The sequence below is a fragment of the Petaurus breviceps genome, unplaced genomic scaffold (genome assembly GCF_028583685.1).
Source record: "Petaurus breviceps papuanus isolate PSGF00001 unplaced genomic scaffold, PetGlider_PUasm1.0 90977, whole genome shotgun sequence".
Classification (NCBI taxonomy): Eukaryota; Metazoa; Chordata; class Mammalia; order Diprotodontia; family Petauridae; genus Petaurus; species Petaurus breviceps.
In genome coordinates, this window is record NW_027187391.1 from 7,694,862 (window position 1) to 7,704,425 (window position 9,564).

Here is a 9,564-nt window from a genome sequence, read left to right on the forward strand (position 1 = left end):
AATGACATTTTAGGAAAAGCACCAGTGAGTCAGAGTGATTCCCAAAATGTAGTTTATATAGTTTTTCAAAAACTTATTCCCATAAATAAGAGAACTAATTCATTTAAGTAATAACTATCAGGTTTGGAATGAGCCATTAAACTCTCACTTGTCCAATTTTCTCACATTTTTTGCATTCTATCCTATATGTTTGCATTAAATTTTTATATTAGCTCTATTTTTCTACCCATACTTAAAGAATTATTGTATCTATTTTAGAAATTGGCATAAAGGGAAATAATACAAATAGTAGATTTTTGTGAGCCTCCCATCCAATTCTTTCTTTCAAATAAAAACTTAAGGCTCATTTTATTAACACTCTGAGCCAGATGTTCTTTGCTGGCTTGCATGCTCCAAGTTATGTTTATTTACAGAAGTTTAATACCAGGAAGAACAATCTGGTGATTCAAGAGGTCAGATTTCTGTGGTAGTTGCATTAAATGTAAAATAGCCAGTTTGTTCATTGGGAAATGACATGACTCATAATGTTTAAATTAAATAACAAAAAGGCTCAAGTGGGTATTAGTAAAAACATAGAGAGAAAAATTTAATCAGGGACTGGAGAGCCTATTAAGTGATTGCAAAGTACAATTCCAGAGGTAACTTGTTTAAAGTCTGTCATTTCATTTCCTTTTCAAAATCTAACTCCTTTCTTTAAAGCAAAAAAAGGAGAAGCTACTTTTGCCTCAGTTATCTAGAATGGTTGACTGTTGTTTGCCCTTCATTTTCAAAGAAGACCAATGACCAATCATGGGATGATATCTTGACTTGTGCATGAATTATATTTAAGTGAGGCAGAGTTGCACAAAGCTGTCAGCCTCATTCTGTCTTCCACAGTCATCAAAGTCCAGTAGCAAGACAAAAGTCAAGATGACTGACATGGTCCAGGGTGCAGTGGATGACCTTGATATCTTTGATATCTTACCAAACTCTAAGCACTATGCAATGCCTGTTTCAGCCACCTTCATGGCCTTTGGAACAAATTGTTCTCATACATCCATCCCACTGAGGGAAGTCTTTAAATGCTTGAAGTATACACCCCCTCCAGCTCACTAGTGGGTTTGAGGTCTGTCAGTTACCCTCAATTGGTTGATCAAACTGTACCCAAATCACTAGATAATGGTCCATGCCTCAGTGGCCAGAAGGGAACCAAATGGAATTGGCTATATGATTATTATTGATATTTTGCTTTACATAAATTATCTTATTTGATCCTTATATGACACAGGCAACCCAAATAAAATAATTTCCATTCTTCACGTAATAAATCTGAGAATTAGAGAGGTTAAGGAACTTGCCTAAGTTTGCATATCTAAAGTTGGACATGGAAGTTGAACTTTGAACTGAGGTCTCCTAACACAAGCCCTGTGCTCTTTTCACTTTGTAACTCAACAAATATGTAAAACCAAAGCAACCAGATGAAAAGTGAAAAATCCAGTATTATATGTGTGTGTGTATATATATGTGTGTGTGTGTGTGTGTGCATGCACACATATATAAATATCTGTACATATGTGTACTTATATACACATGTGTATATATTTGTCATTAAATAACTATTTAGAGAAGTATCATAGTACAGTAGGTAGAGAGCTTGCCTCAGAGTCAGGAAGGCTTTGATTCAAGTTCTGCCTCTGAACATAAAGGCTTTGTGACCTGAGTGAATTACTTCATCTCTTAGCTCCTCAGGTATATCTCTAAGACTAAGTTGCAGAGCACTTATAAGTCCTGATGTAACTATCATGGCAGATTCTTCTGCCTTATTAAGGGATTATTTAGGCTTTGTGTAGACATAGCTGTAAGGGCTATGGGATTTAAAGATCTCCCATGCCCCATGGACGTGCTGACATAGCAGAGCAAGAGAAAGTGAAAAGCCGAGCTAACAGTCCTGCGGTTGGCAGTTGGCGGCGGTTGCCTTTTTTTTTTTTTTTGAGTTAGGACTCCTGCTGAGGACTGCCAGGGGCCGGAGCTGCTGGGAGCGCTCTTCTAGGACACTGGGTGGTTGCTGTGAGTGGGGAGAGGAGGACCTTTGCCTGAGGTAGCCTGTTCTGTTTTAAAGGCTTGAGAATGTGGGTGCTTTCTACTTTATCTACCTGTGCCAATGTCATAACTACTCTGATGGCTTTCACTTTCTGGTTTTGGGACTCAGTCTTTTGGTATCTTAATAAATTTTCTAGTTTATTTCCCCAAATGGCAAACCTGATGTATTTTGTGATGGATAATTATATCAGCATATTTGTAATCTCTATAGGCATTGTGAATATGGCATTGCTGATACAATAGCCAAAAGTAGCATATATAGATATAGATATAGATATAGAGAGATATAAATATGTGTATATACACAAATATATATATGTGTACAACTCTACTCTTCAGGACACCACCCCAAACCAGAAGGCAATCTAGGTTAAGTAAAGTTTAAATACAAAACTTTTTAGAAACTTTGAAATTCCAACATAGAGTTAAGAGAAATATATACATACATATATATATATACATATATATATAACCTAAATGAACATTACTAAAGAATTAAACAAGGACATATTACTTACACTCAAATATGGTGGAATAATACACATGACTCCTCTGAACCTTGTTATCATTAAATTTTATAGAGGGAATCTAATTAGACAAAGCAAGATTGGTTCTGTTACATTAATGATCTTAAGAGAAGAATGGAAAGATATGGAAGAACAATACAGAGAGGAAGAGTGAAGGGAAAGGGAAGTTAGGGAAATTTATCTTACATAATCTGCAACAAGCAGGAAGGGGTGGGGGAGAACAGCTGACATTTGAACCTCACTGTTTTCTGAACTGGTTAAAAAAGGGAAGAAAACACAAACACTCATAAACTTGTGTACAGAAATACTTTACACTCAATAGGAAAATAGAAGGCAAAGAAAAAAGGGCAAAGAGGAAATTAAGAAAGAGTAGATCAAGAAAGGGATTAATTCTCTTTTTAAAATTTTATTTAATATTTTGGGTTTTTTCCCAATTACATGTAAAAACAATTTTAACCTTTTTTTTTTTCAAATTACAAATTCTCTCCCTCTCTCCCATCCCCTTCTCATTGAGGAGGCAAGCAATTTGACATAGGTTATGCATGTGTAGTTATGCAAAACACATTTCCATGTAAGTCATTCTGTGAAAGAAAACAAAGACCAAAAAAATCACAAAAAAAGAAAGAAAAAGCATCTTTGATCTGCACTCAGGCTTTATCCGTTCTTTCTGTGGAGATGGACAGTACCTTTCATCACAAATCCTTCAGGACAGTCTTGGATAAGTGTATTGCTGAGAATAGCTAAATTATTCACAGTAGATTATCATACAATATTGCTGTTATTGTGTACAATGTTCTCCTGGTTCTGTTTATTTCACTTTGCATCAGTTTATGTAAGTCTTTCCAGGTTTTTCTGAGAGTATCCTGCTCATCATTTCTTAAAGCACAATAGTATTCCATCACAATCATATACAACAACTTATACAGTCATTCCCCAATTGATGGACATCCCCTCAATGTCTTTGCCACTACTAAAAGAGCTGCCATAAATATTTCTGTACACATTGGTCCTTTTTTTTTACTCTTTGGGATATAGACCTAGTAGTGGTATTGTTTGGTCAAAGGGTATGCATAGTTTTATAGTCTTTTGGGTATTGTTCCAAATTGCTCTCCAGAATAGTTGAATCAATATACAATTTCACCAATAGTAAATTAGTGTTTTAATTTTTCCACATCCCCTCCAACATTTGTCATTTTCCTTTTAACCAATCTGATATGTGGGATGTAGTAGCTCAGAGTTCTTTTAATTTGCATTTCTCTCATCAATAGTGATTTAGAATCTTTTTTTTAATATGACTATAGATAGCTTTGATTACTTTGTCTGAAAACTTCCTGTTCAAATCTTTTGACTATTTATCAATTGAGAAATGGCTCTTATTTCTATAAATTTGTTTCAGTTTTCTATATGTTTGAGAAGTGAAGTCTTTATCAGAGAAACTCACTATAAAAACTTTTTTCCACAGTAATGATTACCAACTATGAATTTCCCTTCATCCTCCCTCCCCCACTTAATCTACTCACTTACTTTTCTCCTTTTACTCTGTCCATTATCAAAAGTGTTTTTCTTCTGACTTTTACTTCCCCAAACTGTCCTCCCTTCTATCAATTTCCCCCTCCTTCTCTTATCCCTTTCCCTTCCTACTTTCCTGTATGGTGAGATAGATTTCTATACCCATCTGAGTGTGTATATTATTTCCTCTTTTGGCCAATTCTGATGAGAGTAAGGTTCATGTGCTCTCTTCCCTGCTTCCCCCATTTTCTCCTCCAGTGTAAAACCTCTTTCAGGTCTCTTTTATTTATCCCATTCTATCTCTCCCTTTCACCTTCTCCCACTACATTCTTCTTTCTCATCTCTTACTTTTATTTTTTTTTAGATAATCACACCATCACATTCAATTCACACCTCTGCTTTCTATGTATATTCCTTATAACTGCCCTAATAATGAGAAAGTTTTTAAGACATAATTTATTATTATTCCTATGTAGGAATATTCCTATTGCCATGTAGGAATATAAACAGTTTAACCTTATCAAATTCATTATGATTTCTCTCTGCCGCTTACCTTGCTGTGCCTCTTCTGTATCTTTAATTTGAAAGTACAAATTTCTATTCAGCTCAGGTCTTTTCATTAGGAATGCTTGCTTAAAAGTCCTCTATTTCATTGAATTTCCATTTTTTCCCCTGAAGGATTATACTTAGTTTTACTGGTTAGATGTTTCTTGGTAGTAATCCAAGCTCTTTTACCCTCTGGAATATCATATTCCAATCCCTTTAATCTTTAATGTAGAAGCTGCTAAATCTTGTATCATCCTGACTGTGGTTCCATGATACTTGAATTGTTTCTTTTTGTCTGCTTGTAGTATTTCTCCCTTCATCTGGGAGGTTTGGAATTTGGCTATAATATTTCTGGGAGTTTTCATTTTGGGATCTCTTTCAGGATGTGATCAGTGAATTCTTTCAATCTCTATATTACTTTCTGGTTCTAGAATATCAGGACAGTTTTCCTTGATAATTTTTTGAAAGATGATGTCTAGGTTCTTTTTTTGATCATCACTTTCAGGTAATCCAATAATTCTTAAATTATTTCTCTTGGATCTATTTTCTAGGTCAGTTGTTTTTCCAATGAGATATTTTACATTATCTTCTAATTTTTTCATTCTTTTGATTTTTATTGTTTCTTGATGTCTCATAAAGTCATTATTTTCCACTTGCTTTATTCTGACTATTCCTCTTTTTCAATTGGCCATTGTGCTTTTCAAAACATTCTTCTCTTCACTGGATTTTTGTGCTTCTTTTTACCATTTGGTGTACTCTGTTTTTGAGGTGTTATTTTCTTCATTTTTTAAATACTGTCTTTACCAAGCTGTTGACTCATTTCCCATGCTTTTCTTGCATCACTCTCATTTCCCTTCCCCAATTTTTCCTCTACATCTCTTACTTGATTTTTAAAGTCATTTTGAGCTCTTCCATGGCCTGAGACCAATTCATATTTTTCTTTGAGCCTTTAGATGCAGGAATTTTGACTTTGTTGTCTTCTTCTGAGTATATATTTTGATCTTGCTTGTCATCGTAACTTTCTGTGGTCAGATTTTTTCCTGTTTGCTTGTTTTCCAGCCTATTTCTTGATGGATTTTAAATACATATTTGTGGTTTAGTCATTTCAGTCATATTCAACTCTTTGTGACCCAGCTTCAGGTTTACTTGGCAAAGATACTGGAGTAGCTTGCCATTTCCTTCTCCAGCTCATTTTTTACAGATGAGGAACCGAGGTAGAGTTAAGTTACTTGCCCAGGGTCACATAGCTAGCAATTGTCTGAGACTAGATTTGAATTCAGATCTTCCTGACTCCAGCCCAACACTCTATCCACTGTGCCACCTAGCTACTTCACATGTATTATATTATATCCCATTATGTCATATCATATCATATGTTATATTGTATCATAATTTTAAAAAGTCAAAGTAAAAAAATCTGATAAGACAGTTCTTGTCCTCATGTAGCTCACAATGTAATACAGAAAAAATATTTTAAAATCAATTTTTATTTTATTTTTTCTTAAATATATATAAACAAACAGGTAAATTATATACAAAATTCACTATTATATGTTTGGGCTTAAGAAAAAAGTAAATAATTGTTGTATAATAGGGCCAGGGAAATGAAGAGTATTATTAATTGTGAATTGGAGGAGGGTAATTTAGAGCAGGGAGGGATAGAGCCCAAAGAGGGAGAAAAGGTTGATAAGAGCAGAGGTGTCTTCAAACCCATTTCTTACCTTAACTTTACTAACTAACCTTAGCTCTGACTTAAAAAAAATATTTTGTTGATTTCTTAAATATAGTTTTTATTGCTTCCTGAAGATTAAATTGGGAGGAGAGAAAAAGGAGAGATTATATAACTGAAATTGTAGTATGGACAATAGAAACTGTGATTTAATTTTTATGATTTAATTATTATTAACAGCAAAATTAGTTTACATTTAAATAGCATGTTACAATCTACAAGGCAAATACTTTAAGTGATATCTCCATTTTGAAGATGAGGAAACTGAAACACAAAGTCTAATTACTTGCCCAAGCTCACATAACTACAAATGTCAGTTATAGGGTTCAACCCGAGATCTCCTGACTCAGAGACCCATGTAAGCTCCTTCAAGGCAGAGTCTATTTCAATTTTATCTTTATATCCTAAGTATTTAGCACAGTGCCTGGCACATAGAGAGTAGCTAATAAATGTTATTCTATAGTCTGATTGGAGCAATGCTACACTGTCATTTTTTCCATACAGCAAGGTATTACTACATACTACTTATGATGCCATTGATAAAACTGGTATAGTTTTGCACATGCTGTTGAATTAATGAAATCACTTTTTTTTCAGCTGAAAATTTTCAGTTGTTAAGCTTTCGTTTCCTCTCATTAGTGACATGAAATAAATTCTCACTGTCAATATGCTCATGACTAAGGGCTGGACTATATCTTTTTTTTTTTTGCTTCTTATCAAAGAAATTTATTTGCAAGTAAATGAACAGGCTCTTTTGTAATGTTTTATTAAAAAATGAATCCACAAAACAGATTTTTGTCTATTTAAAAAAAAAAGAAAACCCCAAAGCATTTACAAAATTGCACAAACAAAAGTCAAATTGGAAAATATTCTGTGGTGATTTAGAAAAGACCCACCCCTGCTCCTGATGCACATTTCTAGACTCCAGAACTGGACAAGTTCAGTTCCTTCAGTTTAGCATAATTCCCACTCTGACTTTTGACATTAACCCCCACAAAAGATAAGAATCCAAACCCCAGGGAAAAATAAAGACAAAAATATCCCCTCCCCAATGTAGGAGAACACATGCCCTTGCAGTATAAGTAAATATATCCTTTACTAGGGCATCTTCAAGAAGTGATTCAGTCATGGATACTGCATGACTCATGGGCATCCTGAAAAAGTTTGTGCTAACTGGAGTTCATGATATTGCCGTACTGAATTTTCTGACCTGGACCTTGGGAAGGAAAATCTTATCAGTATAAAGCCAATAAGCTCAATCCTGGTTTTGGCAAGTAATACCCTGCTCCATATTTCCCTCTCAAAACTTTACTTTAAAGACACATTGATTTGTCTTTGTTTTTTTTTTTTTTGGATTATTTGAAATCCTCATGTGCATTGGAACAACTTGTTTTCTTTTGACTAACTGTTCCTAAGAAGAAAACCAAAAGACAAAATAAAATTTAACTTGATAAAAGAATTGAGGATTGTTGTCTCTTCTGTTGTGTTCTTTTTTTGGGGGGGAGGAGAGGGTGAAAGAGGGGAAATATAGGGAATCAGGTCAAACTAAATATACACAAGACACCAGATGAAGAAAGGTATAGTACATGGAGATTTAATTTCCTTGCTATTTGAAAGAGGAGGAAGGAGGAGTTCCAGACTTGGTTTATTTCACCTCTTCTCCTCCATCCCATGGAGAAATGCAGTGCTCCCTGGTTGGTATGTAGGGTGCAGCATGTTAGCCCCAGCTTCCTGTTAAGCAAGTTCAGATGTTGGGTCAATGTGATGGGTGTGCTCATCCCCCAAATTCTGTGGTTAATCCTTTGTCTACATGAACTATATCTTTAACAACCTAAAAATCTTGTTCAGAGTCACATGTCACTTTTCATAACAGGTGGTTTGAAGACTGCTCCCTACACTGACATTCTGTCTCATAGCTCATGAGTTCTGAGGGTGGAGAAACCAGTGGGAAAGGTAATGAAATTTTGAACAGTTGGTTTTTATCATACAATTTATAGGTTAAAATATTGAATGATAGTTCCATAATAGAAACCTAGAATGCTGTAACCAACTAGTGACTTCAGGTCATAATACTTGGGTCTCAGTCTTGGCTCTGAGAGTGAGAAGACCTACATTTTTTGTGCCAGTCACAAGAATCGCAAAATGCCTTAGTAAGAATGGAATAAAACATGACCTGAGGTGATGCTGAGGAAGCAGGAGTAGATGGGGTTGATGTTGGCATTCTAGGGAGGAGCTCACTTGTGTGCAGCTGCTAGGATAGTGGGGAAGGAAGAACTGAGTCATCTGGCAACTTGCTATCTTAATAATTAGTTTTGCTAACTAGGTGATAAACTGAGTTGATTTTACCCTGGAAAAGGTCTACAAGTGCTATCAGCACACTCTAAATCTCAGCACTTTAGGGTGAAACCCCAATCACTCCACCCTAGTTATAGCTACTTGTCAGCCAGGTAAGCCCATTAATCTTTGTGAACCTTAGTGCCCACTTTTGTAAAATGAGAACAGTGATAACTGCCTCAGAGGGCAATTGTTAGCAGAGGGCTGTATAAACTTTAAAGCACTATGCATGCAAATTAAAACAACTCTCAGGAACCATTTCAAACCTGTCAGATTGGCTAACAGTGACAGAAAAGGACAAATGCTGGAGAGGATGTGGAAAAATGGGTACATTAATGTGTTCTTGGTAGAGCTGTGAATTGGTCTAAAGGATTAGTAAACTGTACATGCTCTTTAACCCAGCAATATGCCTACTTGGTCAATACCCCCAGAGAGATCAAAGAAAAAACAAAAGGACCCATATGTGCAAAAATATTTATAGCAGCCATTTAGGTGGTGGCAAAAGTTGGAAACTGAGGTAATGCCCATTAACTGGGAAATAGCTGAATGATTTATGTATATGAATGTGATAGGATACTACTGTGCTATAAGAAATGATGAAGGAGATGGTTTTAGAAAAACCTGGAAAGACTTATATGAACTTGGCAAAATCAAGTGAACAGAACTACCGGTAGGATAACAATGTACACAATCCCAAAGAGCCCATGATGTAAAATGTTATCCATATTCAGAGAGAGAATTGATGGACTGGACTATGAATGCAGGTTCAAGCATTTTTTCCCCTTTATTTTTCTTGCATTTTTTTGAACATGGTATGAAAGGGGGCAGAGAAACCACTGT